We start from the raw sequence: 22,091 nt of genomic DNA, 5'->3' as shown, positions 1-22,091 counted from the left end.
TTTTGCTGGCCGGCTCTGCAACTGTAGTCTTAATCTCTTAAGAAAGATCTATTACACTGTCTGGAAGAAAGTACTATTCTTAAGACCCACGATTAGCCCCAGATTTTGATCTTCAGCACAGATTTCCTGAGAGTTTTGAGCCCTCTTGAGGGATGTGCCTGCCGGTTTAACTGTAATTTTCAGGATTCGTTCATAGGACAGTCCGATAACTTAACTGCAAACCTCCCGGTCACATCAGCTGAGCTTCTGCACACAGACTTGTTCAAGCATAATAGAAGAGGCCTTCGATTTCCATAGGTCGAGCGATCCCTTTGGATGGTTCCAGTGCACTTAACTGTCATGGCTAAGCAAGTCCATTGGCTTTAATTTTCTGGAGTAAGGTTTCTTTAAGACTTTTCTTACATCATCTTCTCCAAGGCTTATCAGGCTAAAGTCAGAAGGCACATCTTAGATCAGTTTCCCCAGCAGGAAAAGCTTCTGCCAGCCTCTGACTGCATGGCTGGTCTTTGATTTCCTGTGCTATGCTAGTTTGTACGGAAGCGGAGAATGACTTGTTTTTTATCCTGCCATAATAAATACAATCCCGATTTAGAGGTAGGCAAGTTTTTATAAGGAGGGTACAAGGGCTGTTTTTAATAAACAAGAGTGGAATGATAAAGATCTTTCTACAGTAGCTCAGCGTTAGAACAAAAACATGAAGATTCCAGCTACGTGAAGGATTCTGTCCGCTGCATGATCAACACCCAGCCGTTTGCTATCTTGCTCCAAGAACAGAACTGCAGGAAATGGGTTTAAATTGAGGCAAATGGGCTTTGGGTTAGACTGGGCTTGAAAGAAGTTCAGGAAGCTTTAAAAAGAGTCCAAATTGTTGGGTTGTCATCTGTCCCCTGCAGTTGTAGTGAGCAACTGAGGTGAGTAAACCACTCCAGAGCTCTCACCTGTCATATGGAAGCAGGAACCGTCACTACCTAGACCACTGTTGCAGCTGGTTGGGATGGCATTTTCAAGGTCACTCAGGTGGTTTTGTGCTGGCATAAAAATGAGTGTCTACTCTCTGTAGCAAATAGTTAAGGTAACAAGACTCTTGAAATGCTAGCAGATAGTCTTCTGAGGTTTTCTTTCCACCTTTCTTTACTAGCTAATTTCTATACATCTGTCGTGACTTAGCCCCATGTAAGTGTCCCCTGGCACCTCTGTTTTTATGCCTCTACTTGAGTGCTGGCACAAGGCACCATGGGTGGCACTTAAGCCCAGACCCTGGCTTGTCTAGAAGTCAGAGTTTGTGGAGACCAGTGTCAAGAGGCACCCCTGAGAGGCTCCGCTGATGGCAGGTGGCAGGATATTAGCTAAGCAACTCTGAGGATCCTGGGAATTACTAAGGAAACCCAGGGCAAAGCTAACTTTCTTTCAGCCAGAGCAATGGAGGTTGGCCTTGCAAGGGGCCCAGGATCCACTGGGGATGACAACATAGAAAAATTACTTAGACATCCTCGGACTTCATCCTTAGTGATCACAAATAATTCCCTTTGTTATTGCGAATGCAAAGATGGCAGTCTGTAACTTTTCACTTAGTGTTTGGCACAGGGCCCGAGAAGCTCAACAAAAATTTGTTGCAAAAAACAAGTTATACGCTTGTGATGAGGTACGAAGGGGCCATCTCATCATCCACAGACTGCTGACAACACTGAGCGAGTCTGAAGTGGTTCTCGTTCTAATAAGTGATTACCTGCGAGAATGATGGTTGAAGCTTTCACTTGTAACCGGTTAAATCGATAGTCAGTACTTGCTAACCACTTACTGTGTTTGAAGTATTATCCTAAGTTCACTACAACAGTCCTCAGAAGGGCGTGTTCTTATTACCTCCAGTTTATAGGTGAGGAAACTGAGGAACAGTGGGGGTAAATAACTAACCCAAAGTAACATAGCCTTGAACCCAAGCAGGCTGGCTCTGCAACCCTCAGAGAATGAAGAGGAAGTGAACTTTAGTGTTAACTAGAAAACAGGCTTCAGCCAACAGGAAGCTGGAAGGAGGAAGTGACAGGTGAGGCAGAGAGTAGGCAAAAATCAAGTAGATGGTAGAGGAAGGTTTACCACCAATTTTCATAGCCAAAAAATGTTGGCCGTGCCAAAATAAGCAGAGCGTAAAGGAAATAACTACACAGCCTCCTAGAGCCACTATTTTGAAGGAGATGAGCAACTTCTGCCTTATCTATATTTTCAATTTTTGTTAGAACCTTCGCTCATACATTCTTCTTGGTACCCAAACTATTGCTCATTTTAAAGATATTAAAGAAGGATTTATTAATTTTAAAATTACACAGAATAAGAAGTCAAAGATAAAATATAGCTGAAGGATCTTCTCTGTATTTAGGGGAAAAGTTTTCCATTGACACCCATCTAGTTTAGTTTAGATGCTTGAGACGTGGCCAATGTTGTAAAATCATATCAAAGAAAATTCCTCCAAGAATTTTTTTAAAAACACGTTTTTTTGCCAACCTATCCTTGTGTGCGTGTGTGTGTGTGTGTGTGTGTGTGTGTGTGTGTGTGTTTTCCAAAAACTGAAGAAGAGAATCTGGAACCTATTTTAAAGTTTCGTTAAAACTCATTCTTGCCACAGTCTCATTTCTTTCAGATTTTGTCCATCTTCCATGATAAAATGTTATTCTATAATCATCTTCATGGCCAAGTGTATTTCTACTTAGAAACAGGGGAGCAGAAAAGTTGTCTTCTACAATTTTTTTTTATTATTATAATTTTGGCTATCTCTGGTCCTCCCCATCTGTCTTTCTTTTTAAAAATTTTTATCTGTATTCTGCCCGCCCAAGTTTTCATTATTCTAATCTACTCAGACATGAATGACTTAAGCAATGAAAAAAATATATAGTAGCGATAATACGTATTCTTTATTTACATGGCAACCTTCTTTTACAGATTCTAAACTTTAGACTAGGGAGTGAGAACATCGCCTTCTAAATATTTGTGGGCTGGATCTAGGTTCCTTGGTTGAAGGCATTTAATAATGGATGGAAATACTTGGCATAACTCTCAAGGTTATAGTTTTGTAAGGGCTGCTTGCTTGTTATTTTCTTTTGTTACATAATCCTATCTCATTTCTGCCCCTCTCTCACTAGGCTTTCCAGATTTGTGGACTATCGGAAATTAGAAAATTCAGTTTTTGAACTGATCGTATTTCTTGAGCACTCAAGAGCACAGATGGCTCTGAGTTTCTTACATCTTCAACTTTATCACAGAGCAAGTGATACTTTTATTTCAGCAAAGGTTAACTTAATACCATACTTTTCATCTTGGGACATTTGGTGGAAGCCGGGTGAGGAATTCCATGTCACTGCACGTCTTGCTCATGTTTGTGAACCTCAGGGAACACCAGCAATGTCTGGCGACAAACCAGGCTTCCCTCATCTTGTCTGTGTTACTGATTTCATTTCTTCTTATTCCCTGACAGACTCCAGTCAAGAGAACATCCCAAGTACATCTTACATATTTTCACCCATCTCTGTGCATACACCAGTCAATAAAACCATTTACGAGGCACCTACTATGCGCAGAGGGAGGATTGTATTTCACTCTCCATCTTGCCAATTCCTTGATTAAAAGACGGGCTCGAGATTTCTCTTTCCAGAAAATGTTCTCTGCTTAATATTCACTCCCTTCAATATCTCCATAAATGTGTGTCCTCAGGTGAGCACAGCTCCAGTACTGCCCAAGACAGTATTGCTCTGGCTATTTGATCGTGACCCACAGGACGGAATAAATTTGATTGACACAACAATCCTTGTACACACATACACACACACACACACACACACACACACACACAAACTCACAAATACAGTTAACCAGAAAAAAATGTTTCATGAAAACTATACCTACTTCTTGCCATGTAGGATGCCTTTGAGTATTTTAAAATCTAATTATATTTCATAAAACAAAAATGCTCAAAATTGATTTCATAACTATCAGTTTGAAATACTCAAAGGAACTCTGGATATTTAGGAAGCATAGAAGTTAATTAGAGATTCTAAAGGATGAACCTATAATTTAAACAAAAGATGACTTAAGAGTGTTCACAAAGTATCATCAGAAAAGAGAAGATTGCTCCAAATAAAGTATTTGCAAATAAAGCCTAAGTTTTACAAGATCGTGTGAATTTCTAAGAATTAATTCATTCCTTAAAGCCAACTTTCTTTTTTTGAGCTCAAGTCTAATCTAGGCTTCAGACGTATAAACAGGATAAGGTTCTTTTCCGCTAGGAGTTCATGATTTAATGGAGATTGATCAGAAATGAGCCTCTGGAGGGAGACGAGAAAAGGAACTTGAATTTTCTCCTGAAACTTAAAGGGAATCCATTGAGAGCTGAACCAGGTTTCTAGTTTTGAAAGATCTAAAGGCTGGTGAGTAGACTCACCCAAACAGTTAAAGTGCTGTGATTAGAGCTGGAAGGACTTAAAATCTAGTAAAGAAATGGCCCTTTCAACTCAGCAATGTGGAGGGTGCTGGCTGAGAAGCCAGGCTGGAGCAACAGGTCTAGTTGGGAGGCTGGTGTTCAAAATCAGTACAAAGGAAGGGCCTCGGCCCAGGCAGTGGTGGTAGAAATGGAGAAGGGCAGAGGCCTCTGAGAGACATCAAGGGCACAGTAGCAGGTGGATTAAAGCATGCCAGGTCTCAGATGACTCCCAGGCTTCCAGCAGGCATGACCAGAGTGGCGTTTGTGCCATCTACACAGACAGAAAATGCAGGGGGAGGTCACAGTTTGGGGAAAGAGCTTATCGATGGACACTGAGTTAGGAGTGCCTATGGGGATGCAATGCCCACTTTGATTTGGAGCTTGGGGAGAGAGGTCTGGCCTGGTGTTAAATGAAGCCACCAAGCAAAGATATGAAGTAGGACCAGCAGAAGATTGGAAATGCAGCCTTGGGAAGGCTCCAAATTCAGGGCAATTACTGATGTGCTGAATATTAGTCATTCGATAGCTCTAGTTAGTGTGGGGTCAGTACAGACAGCACTGTCCTCACTTTCTTTCTTGCCTCCTCTGAGCTAGCTGTAAATGTGACCAGAGCAGTCATAGAGAGCAGGAGCAAAGACAAGACTAGTGGATTTATTCCTTCCTTCAGGAGCCTCTGGAAATGACGGAGGTACGAGGCAGAGGGCATAACTCCAACAGAGCCTGGACGAAGGTAAGGGTGACTCTGTACCTAGTCATTAGCAAAAGGCAAAAGGCCATTTCTGAAATGTTGGCTAGGCAGGGATCCCAAATTCCTGACAGATTCCTAATATTTTCAGATTGGAGTGTTATACTGATATCTTTCAGAGGATCGTAAACTGACTTGAGAGGGCTGTTTCTTTACTCCATTGTAAGTCCTTCCAGCTCTAATCACGGCACTTTAACTGTTTGGGTGAGTCTACTGGCCAGCCTTTAGTGGAGGCATAGGGATGGAGCAGGGACTAGGGAAGGCAGAAGTTCAACTTCTGTTCTAGTATCTTAGGGACAGTGCAGGTCACTGTCACAGGCTAAGTTGTGTCCCTCCTCGGAAAAAAAAAAAAAATTCTTCTGTTAAAGTCCTAACTCCCAGTACCTTGGAATGTGATTGTATTTAAAAAGATAGGGTTTTTAAAGAGGTCATTCCGTTAAAACGAGGTCATGTGGGTGGGCCCTAATCCAGCATGATTGGTGCCTTTATAAAAAGAGGAGATTAGGACACAGATTAAGACAAAAGAAAGACCATGTGAAGACAGAGAGACACTGGCCACCTACAAGGCAAGGAGAGAAGCCTCAGAAGAAATCGACCTTGCCCACACCCTGACCTTGGATTTCTAGACTCCAGAATTGTGAGAAAATAAATTTCTGTTGTTTAGGCCACCTAGTCTGTGAAACTTTGTTACTGCAGCCCTAGCAAACTCCCGAACCTTTCGCTTTTCTGACTGGCGTTTATACACCTGGTGTATACTGAAGAAGAAAAATGGGAGAGTCTAACGCTCTGAGGAAAAGAAGAGCTTGGAGGAAAAGTAAATGTGAACAGCTATCTCCTTAGACAAGTAGCACAAGTGGATTTAACATGTTTAAATTTATCTACTGCTTTAGCAGATTACCAAGTACTTCGCAAGCCTTAACTCATTTAGTCTTCACAACTTTCTCAGCATCACCTGGGAACTTGTTGAAAACGCAAATTCTCAGTCCCTTGAAGACTTTATTAAAGAAGCAAAAAAAGGGTATCGGGTGAGAAGTTGGCAGCAATCTGTGTTTTAACAAATCTAGAAGATTCTGATTAGCGAAACTGTGATGTGTGAGAACCACTGAGATAGGGTATGGTCCTTCGTCAAGACCGTCAGTTGGGAAGGTGACGTGACTTTTTCTCGATAGTGAGTGGCCCCGCAACGATGGTCTCCTTGACAACTGGCCCAGAGTGTCAACGACTCCAAAGTTCGCACACGCTGTTGGGCTTTATCCATAGACTGAGTGGAAACCGAGCGCCGGCTCAGGGTCTCTAAGGTAAGCGGCGCCCTCCAGCCTCCGCAGCCGCGAGGACGCAGCGGCTGAAAGCCGGGAGCCGGGTAGCCGAAGCCGCCGGGAGCGTGCGCACGGGCGCGCGCTGAGGGGGTGGGTGGGGCCGGCCCCGCAGGCCTGGCGCGCTGTCCGAGCCACTCAGAGCGCCCGGCGGCCGGCACCCGGGGGCTACAATTAATACCCGGCGCCGCCCGCCGCCCCAGGACTGGTGCTCCCGCAGTCTGGGGAAGAGGCGTCGGGTCCGCCCGGATCAGTCTTGCAACTTGCTCTGCTCCTGCAGCTGTAGTGCTTGGGGCCAGGCAGACTCTGCCCAGCCCCTCTCCGAGAGACAGCGGGGACTGTGCGACAGCCGCCGAGGTCCTGCGCGTGTGTTCCTCCGGCCCACAGCCGCCACTTCTGTCGCCGCGGGGAACTTTGTGCGCGCGGCCGTCCCGGCAGGTGGGCGAGAACAGCCTGTGCGGCCCCGGCTCCGCAGGGGCGCGCGGAGTAGGTGAGCGGGTCGCGAAGTTGGGGTGCGAATGTGGACGCGGTCCATCGCAGGACGCGTAGGTTTTCTTTCCTCCAGTCTGATTCCCTCCAAAGTTTCAGGACCTGAGGGCAGATGGGGTGGGGGGAGGTAGGCTAAACTGCTGGCAGTGTATTTACTTCGGCGAAAAAAGAGTGAGTTACTCCTGCAGCCACTTCTCCCAGAGCGGGAGCGACAAGCCGACCCGGCCTCCAGACCTTCCGCTGGACCGGGACCCCATAGTTCCCGGCGCTGCAACTTCACCTGGACCTCGCTCCAAGCCTCTTCCTAGTCGTAGGACCCGGGGAGGAGGAGTGTGACAGGCCACCGCCCTCCCCTCCGCGCCTTTAATTTGGGCAGAAGAGGGCCACTAAGATACAAGACACAAACTACATTTGCACACAGCACAACTGCTTTTCCAGTGTTGTAAAACAGGACATGTGCACGCGAGCCATCGCGATTTCCTTGGGACACTTGCTCGATGCAGGTCTGGACCTGCTGGCCCGCGAGTGGGGTGACTCAGGGCGCGCGTGGGTGCCTTGGGGCGCAGGGACATCTCTGGTTCTCTTCGCCCGGGGTCTGGCCCAGGCCTGGCGGCCAAAGAGGGTCCCAGAGCGGTGGCCCCTGTTTTGCAAAGGGGTGACCCGTTTGGGAGGCTTGGGGCGTCCCTGCGCTCGGCCGGGCTCCATGTTCCCGACCCTCTGCGCCGCTCCTCGCTCTGTCCCCAGGGTGCTCCCTCCTGGTGGCCCGGCAGAGGGCGCCAGCGCGGGATCGCTGCTCTGGCCGGCGGAGGGAGGGGACTTGTGTGAGCCTCCAGGTAAGTAGCAACAGTGAATCACCCGGAGACTGGGACCGATCCTCGCTTTGAGAAAGGAGACGGGGAGTGCCGGTGGCGCTGTTGACAAGTCCGGGCTGGCGAGGCGCGGTCTCCGAGAAGCGGCGATTCTGCCGACACTCCTCCCCCGGAGGTCTGGAGAAAGCTCGGGAAGGTGAGGAACGTCCCTTCGCGCGGTGGTCAAGGGGCAGGGAACGCAGCGTAGGGCTCAGGCCGGCGACACTACGACACTCAGCTGCGCTTTCCTCTCCGGGGCCGGAGGTGGGGTCAGTTTTTACTCTGGCGCTGTGAGGTCTTGCTGGGGGCGGCGGGCAGGGAAGGGGTGGCCGACTCCCGCGACGCGGCGACGGGGTGCTCCCGGCGGCCCGCGGGGTCCCCGAGCGGTAACAAAGGCGCTGCGCGGCCACTGCTCCCACCCACTTCCGTCCCCGGCGCGCCCTGGCGCTCGCCGCCCCGAGGTGCCGGCGGGGTCAGGATTTCCCTCTGCCAAGTTTCGGGAAGTTAGCCCCGCGGCCCGTTACGCGGGGAGGAGGGCGGGAGAAAGGGGCGGCCCGGGGAGGGGCACGCGTGTGCTCAGAACTGCGACACCGCCTGTTTCTTTTCCGGGCGAGTGAAGAGGGCTGCCGTGGCCCCCGCGCCCCTCCTCCGGGTCCCGGGGTCGCGCCTCCCACCCGGCCCGCGCGGCTTTGAACTCCGCGCGCCTCGCGCCCAGGCAGCCCGCGGTCCACGCCCCTCCCTGTAGATTCTGGACGCGTGCGGGCTCCCAAAAGGGAGTGGTTTCGTCCCCCGTGACCGCCAGCAGTCCCCGGCACCCTGAGCGGAGCTCCAGAAGGCTGTAATTGCATTACTGTGAGTTAGTGGCAGCGAGGCTCCAGTCCAGGCCGCAATCTGGGTCAGGTGCGGGGTTAAGCGCTTCCGGCGCGGGCATTGCAGCTCTGGTGAGTCTGACAGTTTATTGCCATTGGAAGTTACCCAGAAGAAGAGAGGACAGCGGGGGAAATTAAGAGAGTTCCTTGTTTCCCCCAGATTGCGGTAACTTAACACAAACTCCAGCACATGCACAAATACTGTCACTGAAACGGCAGAGGCAGCCTCTCCACCAAGCGCCAGAGGTTCCCCTCAGACTTAGGGGAGGGGAAACCCAGGGCCCTCTGCTCCGTGTGAAACCTTATGCCTCAGTAATCAATGGATAGAATTCACCGTGTTATCTTATCTGCCGCCACTCCCTCTTCTGTAGTAGGGAAAGTACAGGAACTGGTTTTTCTGAAGAGCCTCATGGAGAGAGTCTTCATGCACACTCTAGAAGGATCTTCACTTTTCATTTGCGAACCTCAAAGCCTCCTCCAAAGCGGTTCTTTGTTACAAGTGAGGAAACAGAGACTTAAAGAATTTACAGGACCCAGAGTCTGTCCTGCTCCAGAGTACTGTTTGTTTATCCCAGTTTCTTTTCCAAAGGCTGTTACTGAAGAGTTTTTTATGGCTTGCTAATTGAAGGGTCAGGATACATACTGTAACCTAGCGGTCCCCAACCTTGTTTACACCAGGGATTGGTACTCCTATGAGAATCTAAAACCTGATGGTCCGAGGTGAAGCTGAGGCGGTGATGCTAGTGCTGGGGAGCGGCTGCAAATACTGATGAGGCTTCCCTCCCTTGCCTGACGCTCACCTCCTGCTGTGCAGCCTGGTTCCTAGCAGGCCACAGACCTGTATCTGTCTGTGGGCCGGGGGTTGGGGACCCCTGTGTAACCCCGGCGCAGTTGGATCATGGTAGGCATTAGGGTAAGATTTACCTTCCACATATTGCTGGCTTTTGTTAGGACCAGCTCCTCAACTAAACCAATCTTAGTTTAAAGGTTGGGGTATATGAAGACAACTAAAACTCTCAGAATGATCTGACTCCTGAGAGGGTCAGAAATAGCTGTTCTTTGCTTTTCGGGATGTCTCCTCAGACAGGTGGGCCTGGGAGCAGGAACATGCATGGAGCTCTAGTTCCTCCCCTGTTTAAGCTGTGTGACTTTGCCAGTCGTTTAATACGTGTTTGAAATTAAGTGAAGTCTGCCTTGGAAATACGGCCAAGCTTAATCAACTGCCTGATGAGTTAAAATTATAAAATTCCTTTTAGGCATCTGAGAAAAAAACATGGTTTTATCCATACACTTTTATGAATCATTGAGCTCAAGTTTATAATATGGGATGTTGGTATTGTTCTGCATGTACTTAAGATGGATTGCCTTAAAGAAAGATGTTCGAAAGTCTGGAATGACAGTGATTCAGAATGTCCTAGTGCAGTGCCAGTTGTGGAGACAGCGAGGCATGATGATTAAGGGCAAGCCTCCGAAGTCAGAATGGCCAGCTCCAAATGTTGCCTGCACCATTTATAGCTCTGTCATGCTGGGCAAGTTGCTCAGCCTCTCTGAGCTTCACTTTCCTCTTCTAAAGCAGGAATAATATAACCTGCTTTGAGGATTAAATTTGATAATCCGTAAAAGTTGCCTAATAGCACAGAGTCTAGCACAACGTAGCTGCTCAACACATGTTAACTAATAACTGTGATGTTTAAGAACAAAATCTTTTTCTTCTCTTCTCTCAGTCCAAAAGATAAAATGGTCGACAGTTGTCTTGAACTCCCTGTTCTTAAGTTTTGACACTGCAATGTGGAGCAGTCAGTGATTCTTCTTTCTGGTCAGCAAGTGGTGTGTGGGGGTGGTTGGCAGTGATGGAAAACTTTGTCTAGTTGCCCAAGGAATTTACAAGAGGCTCGGGAACTACAGGGCTTTCCTCGGAGTTTCGCCGCTGTGTCTTTTGCGGCCAGCCCTCCAGTCATTTCTCTTTCCTTTAAATCTGAAGCCAGTATTCTAATGGCCAAGATGACAAGACATAGGGGAAAAAAAAAAAAAAAAAACCAACTCAAAACCAAATAAACTGGAGAAAAGGAAGCAGGTATTCTCTTTGCTCATTCACTAGCCATTTATAACATTAATGAAAAGTATCTGCTTCTGTGTGAATTGCGTTGGACCAATCTTGGCAAAAGGGACTATTTATTAAGAAAATAGCATCCCTTTTGGAGTCTGTTTAAAGGTAAGCCACAAAATTGATAGAGGAGGAAGGAGAGTTTGCGATAACATTTCAAAAACATTTGCTCAAATATGGTAAACTATGTATAATCTGAAATTTGCTAAACTAACTTTTGGAAAGTGACATGAAGACACATGGTTATGTTCAGTTAAGCTGAAAAACCAGTGAACAACCAGTATAGCTATTTGATATGTTACAAAACTTGGAAGCTTTTTCATTTAGTAAATACAGGTGGAGAAATGGTTTCTAATATGTCAAGTTGTTTTTGAAAGACCTCTTCCCCTGCTACTTTATAGTTCTTGATTTTGTTTTCGCATTTATCTTTTAAACGATCATGGGCTAAAGCACTGGAAACCTGATCATGTCTTTAAATACCACCCAATCTTGAAAGTTGTCACCAAGAAGTGCATAGCACTGGAGTACAGGACGGGATTGCCATTGAAAGCCTTATATAGGTTCCTACTTTCAGATACAAAATGCAGCATTCTTCTCCCTCACTGGAAAATAAGCTGCACTATGTCACCAAGTGACAGCACGCACAGGGTTAGAAGCAAGGTTCCCGCTTTTGTGCATCTCACGCCATTTGTAGCCACTTGTTGCACTCTGACTGGGAAGAAAGAAGCAGCTGCAGGGCATGCGCCAGACCTGCGCTGGGCTGTCGCTTCCATTGTAGGGAAGACGATGAACAGGCAGCCTTATTTTGGATCACATAGCAGCTTATTCAAAAGCATCTTGCACTCCCCAGCTGTTCCACAACTTCTTTGCATATGGGAAAGAACTTGCCAGCTGCTGAGGCAACTGTACTTACATTTGCTGCTTTTGTGCAGTAACCAAGGAAGGTAAAAATCCAGACGCCTTTGTTAAACTGTAGCCATTGTAAATAGTCCTATTTGTTTCTGTTATGTCAATGTTATTCCAGATATAGTCTGTCAGGGGGCAAGGTTTAAAAGGAAATGTCAGAATTAACATTTTTTTTTTCCGAATAAATGCTTTTAAGGATAACCAGTGTATATAGTTTTTCCATACTTAAAATCTAGGCTGCTTTTGTATTTCATTCCTCAACAAAGGAATAGGTCTAATATTAAAACTAAGTGTTAGTTTTTAAAAATTGCCATATGAATCCGATTTACTACATACATTTTTCTATTGTGTGAGATATATGAAAGTTACAATGTGTGTCCAGACAGTGCTTTTTCATCTCCAGAAGATTAGGCTATTTTTCATTTGTTAGAGCTGGAAGGTACTGTGTCCACACCCGTTATCTGTGAGAAAACTTGAGTTTCCAAGAAGTTTTCACTTATCCGAGGTGACTTGGCTTTTGATTTAATTCAGCAAATCTTCTGTTGAGTGTTTATAGTGCGGCAGGCCTGAAGAGCCTATAAAGATGAGTAAGGCCTTGGGCCCAGCCCCAGATAGACTCACGTCTTGGAAATAAGACAAACGAATACCATATGAGGGAGGGCTGTCCTAGAGGCAGCACCTTTTTGTGAAAGCACCTCTTCAGGCACCTTTTTGTAATCATGTTAGTGTTATAATCATGTCAGCTCACATGAAGCCAGAGTACCAAGTTGACATGCTAATAAAAATCGAGGAGAGGCTGGGTACAGGAAGATGGAAGAGGCACTAGTACATGGTTTGTCAAATTTTGGGTACATGTACTAAAATGAGAAGGCTTTGTGTCTGTGTAGAGACCCCTATCTCTACCTCAGCCTCCCTGTCCCCCTACTCCTGCTCAGCACTAACTCATTTTACTCATTAATTAGTGTGAATGGAGGCAAATAAATGCCCTCTAGAAACTACAGCATAAATCACAACCCTTTATTGGGATTCAGTTAGCTTCATTCCCTCTGTTCTAGAAGAGGTTATAAAATAAACCGTAATTACTTGGACATGTATAAAACCCTCTGACAGTGAAGCTCAGCTAATTCTTAAGGGCTCTCGTACTGTAAACTGCTATTGCATCAGATGCCCCAGCGACTCACAGTTGCTGAGTTAGACTCACAATTTTGAACCCTTTCATCCCCGCTGGGCTCCATTTATACATTCATGCATCTTTTACTTCAGCCCTTTTGTGCGGTAATATTAGATTTTCACAATGTTTCAGCTTTCATGTTTGGTTTTACTGCTATTTTCATTTGAGACTCTCGAGAACCCTGGTGGGTTCTCAGGGCTGATGGCCCGGGGGCTCTGTTTTGCAGAAGAGGAAACTGAGGCTCGGCAGTCGAGATCCTTGCCTGGGCTAGGATTAGAACAAAAATCTCCTACCCAGAACTCATTCTCACGGGCCGAGTCTTGGAAGAATCAACTTATCCAAAGCTAGAGGTTGAGTGACCTCCTTCTGGGGCTTCATTGTACGTGCCTGACATCAGTGGTCCTCGCTGGGCTGTTCACTCGGTATAACTCGCTCTTCCTCATTACACTTCTTTGCACATTTCACTTATTCATTGATCATGTTATATTTTTAAGTCCTGGCTCTCAAGTGCTACTGCCGGATTTCTAACACATGGATCCCTCCTTCCTATCACCCAAGCACGCATGCACACGCACGTACACGCCGAGGCCCAACAATGGCTAGTGGGCCCATTATCCTTCCCCAACCAGCTCAGCTCCTTTCAGAAGATGACCTCGTATTTACTGCGTCAAAGCATTTATTCCTGACTAATGGTTTGGAGTGTTACCCAATTCTTGTCAGATACAGATGGATGGTCAAAGTTAACCAGTCTTGTCTTTTCCACAAGGGGAACTATTGGAACAAGAGCCAGCGCCCCTTGGTAATGGTGACCGTGTCGTCCCTTCAGCATCGTGCTCCTTCGAGGTTTAGAAACAGCAGCTATTTGCCTGTAGGAGGAGGAAGGTGATGAGCTTTGGGGGGGCAGCATGGAGGGCGCTCCTGTGCTCCAGGCTTCTCTGGTATTCCTTGTGCAGCCACGGTCCTATGAAACACACACACACACACACACACACACACACACACACACACACACACACACACACACACTGATGGTCCCCCCTCCTGGCCCCTAACTTTGGCAGCTTTCTCCTCATTCTAGGACCCTTTGTTTTCTCTCTGACACGCTGCCCCTCCTGCTCCTGGTCTGGTGCTGCTCGCCCAGCCACCTCCCAGCGGTCCTCGGTTTCAAATGTCTTGCAGACATTTTGCCTCCGGTGCCCTTATCTCCATCTGTTGTTGGTGTTTAATTGCTTCCCCCCAGTCCCCTCTTTCTCTTTGACTGGCGGTAGGTTTTCTCCTTTGCCGTTTTTTTCTGATGACTTCTGCCAGCTTTTCCTGCAGCTGATCAGGCTGCTGCATTTTGGCTCTGCACGCTGCCCCTTTGTGTCTGCTCTTTGCCTGAGTTTCCAGTCCGAGTCTTTGTCTCTGTCCGGGGCTGCCCTGCTCTTTCTTTCTCTCTTCCTTTTCTCCTCTTCCCCAGCCCCCCTTTTTTTAACCTTCTTAATTTTTTCATTGGGGGGTGTAATTGACATAGAACATTATATTAGTTTCAGGTATGTAACATGAATCGCTCGCTCTTTCCATATACTGCGAAATGATCACCACACACAGTTACAGTTTTTTTTTTCTTGTGATGAGGACATTCATATTTACTTAGCAACTTTTAAACACACAATCCTTCCTGCCCTTTTATGACAGCGCTTCTTAAGAAGTAGGTTCTTTCTCCCTTATTCTTCCCAAAAATTTGCAGGCCCTTCTGCCTTGGTCTTGAGCCAATCCTGTTTGGCTGTCTGTCACCTGCATTGGGTATGATAATTATACTAATACTCTATCATAGTGTTTATTTAGAGGAAACTGCTTTAAAAAAAAAAAAATGGTTCTTTGGAATCGAAACTTGGAAACACCAGGTTTGAAACTGGTCAGGTCAGAGCATTCAAAGGCCTGAACTTTGGGAAAAAGCATTTGAAATTTACTTTGGCGCTTCTTTCACATGGCAGTACCTAGAAAGTAACTGGAACATGAGCTCATTTTTGGATAACCTTTCCCTTGCAAATGGAAATTGTACATACAGAGCAGAATTAATGCTTGCTTCCTTTTAAAAAAAAAATATATATACATATACATGTGTGTATATATATACATATGTGTGTGTATTGTGTGTGTGTGTGTGTGTGTGTATGTATGTATGTATTTATTTCCGAAAGATCTTGGAAGGCAGCTTGTGCTTTGTGGCCAGTCTGACCTGCGTGTAAGTTATGAGCAACTGGTTAATACTGCGCTGGGGTCTTTGTTCCAGAGACTCTTCAAAGGTATTCCTAGCAATGAATGATACTGTGTCCATGAAAATATACTGGAGAGTAGGTCTGAGGAGATCTTTGATTTAGGAATCTTTATTTTTCTCTCCAAAGCTGCGAACACAAATGGGGCACCCTCAGAGTCAGAAGCGAAGCAGGTTGGCTTTGGGAAGCAGTGGGGAAAGGATGTTTTTGCCCTGCCTGGAGCCAGAGCTGTAGGGATCACATCCGTGGCTGGTGGGACTGTGTCTGCCATGAGCTCTTGAGCCCTCTCACCTGGTACTTGATCACTGCATGGAAATTACTCTTTCTCTGAATTATTTTTTGGTGCTGACTGTTTAACTGACTACATTTCTCCTTGCTCTCTTTTTTATTTTTTAAGTTTTGAAAAAAGTGGAAGGATGCTTACCTGTGCCCAAATAGAGTTTGGTTCTTGAACTTCTCAATTCGCAGGGAGCCCAGTTGTCTTGCTGCAGTGGATATGGGAGTCCGCAGATAGCACAGAGGAAGGAGCTTACAGACTGTATAACTCACCCAGACCAAGGGATCTCTGTTTCAGTAATCTTCTTTAATTGAAATTTCAGCAGAATCTTGACATGGTCAAGTTCAGTTAACCTAGTCCAGTCGTCCGTCTGTAACAACGTCTGGGGAAAAGTTGTTTTTTGTTTTTTGTTGCTTTTTTTTTGTTTTAATCAGAATTATACAGAAACAAGGAAAGAAAGTAATCACACAGACCGTTCATTCAATCCCTTGTTTGTTCAGCAAACATTTGTCAACCACATGGCGAGTGAGTGTGTCTGTGCGCTGGCTTAGTATTAAAAATATAGAGTGAATCCTGTCTCATGGAGCTTACAGTCTGGAGAGACATTTTAAGCACAAAGCATAAGAAGGTGTCATCAGTGTTGTGATGGAAGCACATTCCAGGAGTAACAGAGACATAGGATGTGATGGTGTGGGTGCTGTTGCATCACGGATTGACTGCAACGTATGCCAGGCCCCCTGCTGAGGGCTTGGCACGCTGTGCCTCTTTTAATCAGCACAGTTGTATAAGCGGAAGCTTTGATAGGCCCAGTGCCTCAGGTGAAGTAAGGTAATAAGTAATAGAGTCTGGGTTTGAACTGAAATCCAAAGTCATAAACTTTATGCAGTAAATGAGAGGATGAATCACTGTCTTCCTGGGTTTACTTTTCCTGCTCCATGCATCTCTATCACTGTATGTAATGAAGGAAGAGAGAAGCTGGAGAGCCATTTTGTGTAAATGGTGTCTAGACTACACCTACTGTCATATAAAGGAAATACAGCTGACCCTTGAACAGTGCAGGCTTAGGGGTGTTGGACACCCCTCATCCCCACCCCGCCCATGCAGTCAAAAATCCACAAATAACTGTTGACTCCCTAGTTGTTTTTCTGTATCCATGAAGGATTGGTTTTAGGACCCTTTCAGATACTATCCGCGGATGCTCCAGTCCCTTATATACAATGGCGTGGAACAATGCATGCAGTCGGCCCTCTACGTTCAACAGTGAATTGAGAATACTGTTTTCCAACCGCAGTTTGTTAAATCTGCAGATGTGAAGCCCAGGGATACAGAAGTCTGACTGTATATGTATTGAAAAAATTTGTATGTAAGTGGACCCGTGCAGGTCAAGCCCACGTTGCTGGAGGGTTCAGCTGTACCATGGGGATCTAGTGTAGACAGCGACTGTGCGTCGGTAATTATGCATTTTCTCAGAGGATCCTTTATATTCAGTGTTTCGCCAAGTGTATTTCTAAAGAGACTTTCTTTTCCCTCCGCCAAACTTTGCAGAAACTGGCTGCCAGGCTCATCGTCACCCGGGTGGGGGGGACTGTACCCCACAGCTCTCTGCCTCTTTTCTTGGTGCTGCGCATCGCAGCCAACAGCCTCTGGTTTCTGCCTTGCTGTTCTGGGCTGTTTTGGGGTGAGGAAAGTGGATTCATTTCAGGTCTGTTGACGTAAAGAGTAAGTTCCTCATCAAGCAGAAGCATATCGGTGTGCACCAAGTTCTAAGATCTTGTCTCACATCCAGCGTGGTGTAGGCTACCTTCTCTTATCACCCTTTCTTTTCTGCCTTTTAAGGATTACAAGTATGTATTTCTGATAAAACCCAGTTGGGATAGTAAGAATACTGGTCAGGCAGGAAGGAGGAAATGTACCTCCCTCGAAGAAAAGGAGAGGCTTGAAAGGAAAGTGAGAACCTGCCTTCTTCCCAAGGAACCAGTGAGGATAAAGGGGCAGCCTTCTTTAGAATGAATCACACTATGTGGCTCCAGAATACACTTTGAAAAGCATGTGCTGCTTCGGGGCTGTGTCTATATGTCCTGTCAGATGTAGCTCTTGATAGCAATGCAAGGAGAAAAACAGACTTCTGTCCTTGAACTCTGTGCCATAATGAGGAAATTGCATGACAGAAAATTTGCAAGTAAACATGCTTTTTTAATTTAAAGACTGCATCTTTTAGACCATTGGATTTTAAGTCTAAAATCTCTAAAAGTAAGGCTGAGAACCTACATTCCTGGAAAATTGATAGACCATGAACTCAAGTTTAGAGAGAACTTACTTCAAGCAAAGTTAGACCACTTCCATTCCACTCCTAAAAATGAATTTAGTCTAAGACTTTTAAATAGGATTTATATATATTGCCTTCTGACCTCAGAATTATCCAATTATCTATTGAAAAACAATCATTACATACTTCTGACATTGAATTTCCAGGAAAAATAAAAACATATTACATGCTTGACAAGAAAATTATAAGACAGAAAAATGTTTTGGTTGATTATGTAAACCCAACATCTGTGTGTTTTTTAAAAAAAGACTTCCTCATCGTTTTAAAAAAAATAAAGGCTTTCATCGCATGGCATATTTTTCTATACTCGGTTCTCACAGTGTTGGAAGAAAACAAGAGTTACAGCAGGCAGTGAAAGCACTCTGTTTTGTTTTTTTTCCATGAACAAATTAGTTCCATCTCTAACATCTAGGCTTCTTAAAAAAAAAAAAAAAAAAAAACCTTAGAAGAAACTGCAGACTTGTGGAAAAATGGAAAACTTCTCACTTTCATTTTGAGCACAATTACCTGTTCTAGGTTCTAATTGTAACATCTCCCATCTGGCTGTAGAACTACTAACATCTAGAAACCCACTCAGGTTTCGCCCGCCTCGCAGCCATGAGCCATGGTTTCCAAGGTACGTTTTCTTCGCCAGCACTTCCCATTGCAGCTAGAAGTTGGCTTTAAAAGTTGAGCGCTATGTTTGCATAATCATCACCCAAACCTTTTTCTTCTCCAAGTTTTTTATGCTCTTTGGTTGCCAAATTCACATGGATTCCTGATAGTTACCCAAGAGTGGCTTTTCTGTTTCATCTTATAGTTTCCAAATAGTTTTTCCATTTTTTTGATTCTAGGGATAACCAGGGAGAGTTAATAAACTGTGGAAGAATTGCCTTTATTGTGTTCAGCCTCACCAATTAGCAGTCATCACCAAGTGTAATAAATATGAGGATGCCTGCAAATCGAATGGTTTTTTTGTTTTTTTTTAGTTTTAAGATAGGATAGTGGAGACAAGTTAAAAGATGAAACTTTGCCATAGTATGAGAGAATTTTTCTCCTTCAAGATGTTTTTCCTATTATTATTATTATCATTGTCATTACTTGAAGTATCATTTATAGTCAGGTAGGACAAACAGCTCTTGCTAAGAGTAATGCCTTCCTAACAATGAATACAGGAAGTTTCAGTTAAAATACTATGAAAATGACTCATCGTGAATAATCATCATTTAAGAGATGCTTATTCAAGTTTATAAATATTTGTGATGCATTTACGTGCAGTACACTTTGCTAGGCACTTTCACTTTTCTGACATCATATAATTGCAACCACCACATCAAGTAAGCAGCGTTATTCCCATTTCATAGATACGCAGTTTTGAGGCTCATGAAGATAAAGTCACTGGGTAAAATCATGTGTCTAGTGGGTGACAGGATTGAAACTGAAACCTAGATCTTCCAATCCTAAAGTCACACTCATTTTTCAGTGCACTAATCTGATAAATGGTAGTGACATCACAGTGAAAGTCATACGTGTACTAGGGGATTCCAGAAGTGTAGCTTGATGCTAACGTAATAAAAAATTAAGAACAAACCTATCAAATTTGGGGTTGGAGTTTTTAGTGCCTCTAAGTCCACACTGGGTTTAGAGGATAGGATTTAAGTATTTGCCTGCTTTTTGCTAAAGACGTTGATTATCCCAGATCTGTGTCTAACTGGGTGAAAACACAGTTTTGTGGTCATTGCTGCTGTTCTTGTTCTAATGTGTGTATCTTCCAAAGACCACTGCCATTGTTTTCTTTTTCTTTTTCCTTCTTTCTTTCGTTCTTTTCTTTTCTTTTATTTTTTAACAGCTTAATTTAGGTATAATGTTGCCATTGTTTTCTTAACTTTCTAGTAGGGTTTTTAGGGAAAGTTTGGGCCACTGTTTAGCCAAAATTTCTTAACTTCTAGGGCTTTTTGATGTAGTATTGGGTAAGTTACTCACTATGTTTTGTTACTACACTTCTTTATTACTTTCAGAGAAATCTTTTCAGTGGTAATTTGGAAAATTTTTGAGTTTCAAACACTCATGGTTTCTGTAATAATATTGAGTGTATAAATCTAAAAAGGAGAAAAACAGTAGCTTGATATTGAACAGTTTCCCCCTCCAGTGACCTCTTGATTTTCTATACTAATAGGAGGAACCAAGACTATAATCATTCAAAATAATAATAACTTGTATTTTTAAATATGGTTTATGGTTTAACATGCATCACATTTTAATTCTTTGTGCACTCTGTAAGACGAACAGGGCTCGTCCTATCTTTCTTGGATAGATGAGAAAATTAAGGCTCACAAGTCTCCAAAGAAGAATTTTCTACAGAAGATCATAAAGGAAGCAGTTAACTAGGTCTGGCCTGAAAATCATGTCTTCTGACTCCTAGCCTGTTTTTTTCCACTCTTAATTGAATAAGTAATAAGTGATAGAGCTTTTCCAATGGGATTAAAAAAAAAAAAACAGCTTAAGAGAGTTATAGTTATTTATGATATATCACAACTTTAAACTTTGTTATAAAGCTGTTCCACTTCTCCCTTTCCCTGTTAATCCATTGTGACATGTAAGGCAACAGTTGTTAGAGAAATATAAATTACTACCGTAAAGCTCTTTATCGAGGGTTAAAAGGGAAAGAATTGACTGAGTTGAATGATGTCTCAGGATTTTCAGTGATCAAAATGGAGATACCAGCATGCTTTGTTGTTAAAGATATTGACCTTCCCCGTCCTTACTGGGATTATTCAAGCAGATGTGCTGGAAAGCTAATCTCTGTACTAGGTGTTCACACTGAGGCTGGTGTTATTTCCAGGGTTGTTAGACAAATAAGTGCAGCACCTTTCAACTCTACCATCTTTAAATCCTATAATTTTTCATAATTAGCTTTCCTGAAAATACCTTCTCCTCTAATTCCTCGTTAGCCTTGAAGCCAGACAAAAGAGTACCAGTTATGATGATACCAGTAATAAGCAAAAAGAAAAACTTGCCAGCAGTTGACCTGAATGTGAACCATCTACCCAGTACGAGTAGTGTAGGGCAGCGCCTCCCAAACTTTGAGGATCTTGTGCAAAGTTTTATATATTTATTGATTTCTCTGTCTACTTGCTCTGCTTATTTAATATATTGTATTTAATATATTGAGACAGCAGTATGAAAATATGTGAATATTCTTGTGACTTCGTCTTTCTTCTTGCAGTTCTATTAATTTTTGATTCCTATATTTGGAAGCTTGGTTGTTAAGATGAATAGATGTTTGAGATTGTTATGTCCTCTTGACCCATTGGCTACTTTATTATTATGAAATGACCTTCTTTGTACCAGATGATATTCTTTGCTGTAAAATCTCCTTTGTCCAATATTAATAAAGGCACTTTAGCTTTCTTTGGATAGGTGTTAGTATGGTATATCTTTTTCCATAATTTTATTTTTAATCTATTTGCGTCTTTATATTAAAGTCCATTTCTTATAGACAGTATATGGTTGAATCTTGATTTTATATTTGCCCAACATGGTAATCTTTGTCTTTTAATTGATGGTTTTTAGGCCATTTATATTTAATGTAATTGTCGATATGGTTAGTTTGAGGTCTATCATCCATTTGTTTTCTAATTACCCTGTGTTTTATTTTATTTTCCTGTTTTTTGTCTTCCTTCGTAAGAGTTGAGTATTTTTTTAATGATTTCATTTGCCTTTGTTTAGTTATTTTAGTGGTGCTTTAGGATTTACAATATACATCTTTAACTAATCACAGTCCATTTTGGCCTTTGTATTATTGTTATTGTATATTTTACTTTACATGTGTAATTAACTTCATATAAATTGTTGTTTTGGTTTTAGAAATCACTTCTTTTTTAAAGAATAAATCATATATTTACTTAGGTAATTGTCATTGTCAGTCTCCTCATTTCTTTGTGTATATCTATAGTTTTACTTATCATTCTCCTTCTAAGTGGATGCTATAGGACTTCTTTTAACAGGTCTTATTTTGCAGAACTGCTGGTGATGTATTCTTTCTACTTTTATATGTTTGATAAAGTCTTTATTTGCCTTTATTTTGGAAAAAATATTTTTGCTGGGTATAGAATCCTAGACTGACAGTTTTTCCTTTCAGTTCTTTAAAGATGTTGCTTCATTGTCTTTTCATTTGCATTGTTTTTGACATGAAATCTGCTGTCACCTTTACCTTTATTTCTCTATGACACATCCTTTAACTCTGATTGCTTCTACAATTATTTTTATCACTGGTTTTGAGGAATTTAATTGTAGTGCCTTGGTGTATTTTTCTTTGTGTTTCTTGTGCTTGGGGTTAGT

General features: G+C 43.6%; 1 long non-coding RNA gene across 1 annotated transcript in view; it reads left to right on the top strand.

Annotated features, from left to right (window-relative positions):
- Positions 1–7,851: 7,851 nt before the first annotated feature.
- LOC111745252 overlaps positions 7,852–22,091 on the top strand; it is a 51,807-nt gene continuing 37,567 nt past the window's right edge. The window contains exon 1 of the long non-coding RNA XR_002782568.1: positions 7,852–8,017. This is a non-coding gene — a long non-coding RNA (uncharacterized LOC111745252). The remainder of the gene's footprint in view (positions 8,018–22,091) is intronic.

This window comes from Pteropus vampyrus, unplaced genomic scaffold, assembly GCF_000151845.1.
Source record: "Pteropus vampyrus isolate Shadow unplaced genomic scaffold, Pvam_2.0 Scaffold150, whole genome shotgun sequence".
Classification (NCBI taxonomy): Eukaryota; Metazoa; Chordata; class Mammalia; order Chiroptera; family Pteropodidae; genus Pteropus; species Pteropus vampyrus.
This window is presented reverse-complemented; position numbering and strand designations above follow the sequence as displayed.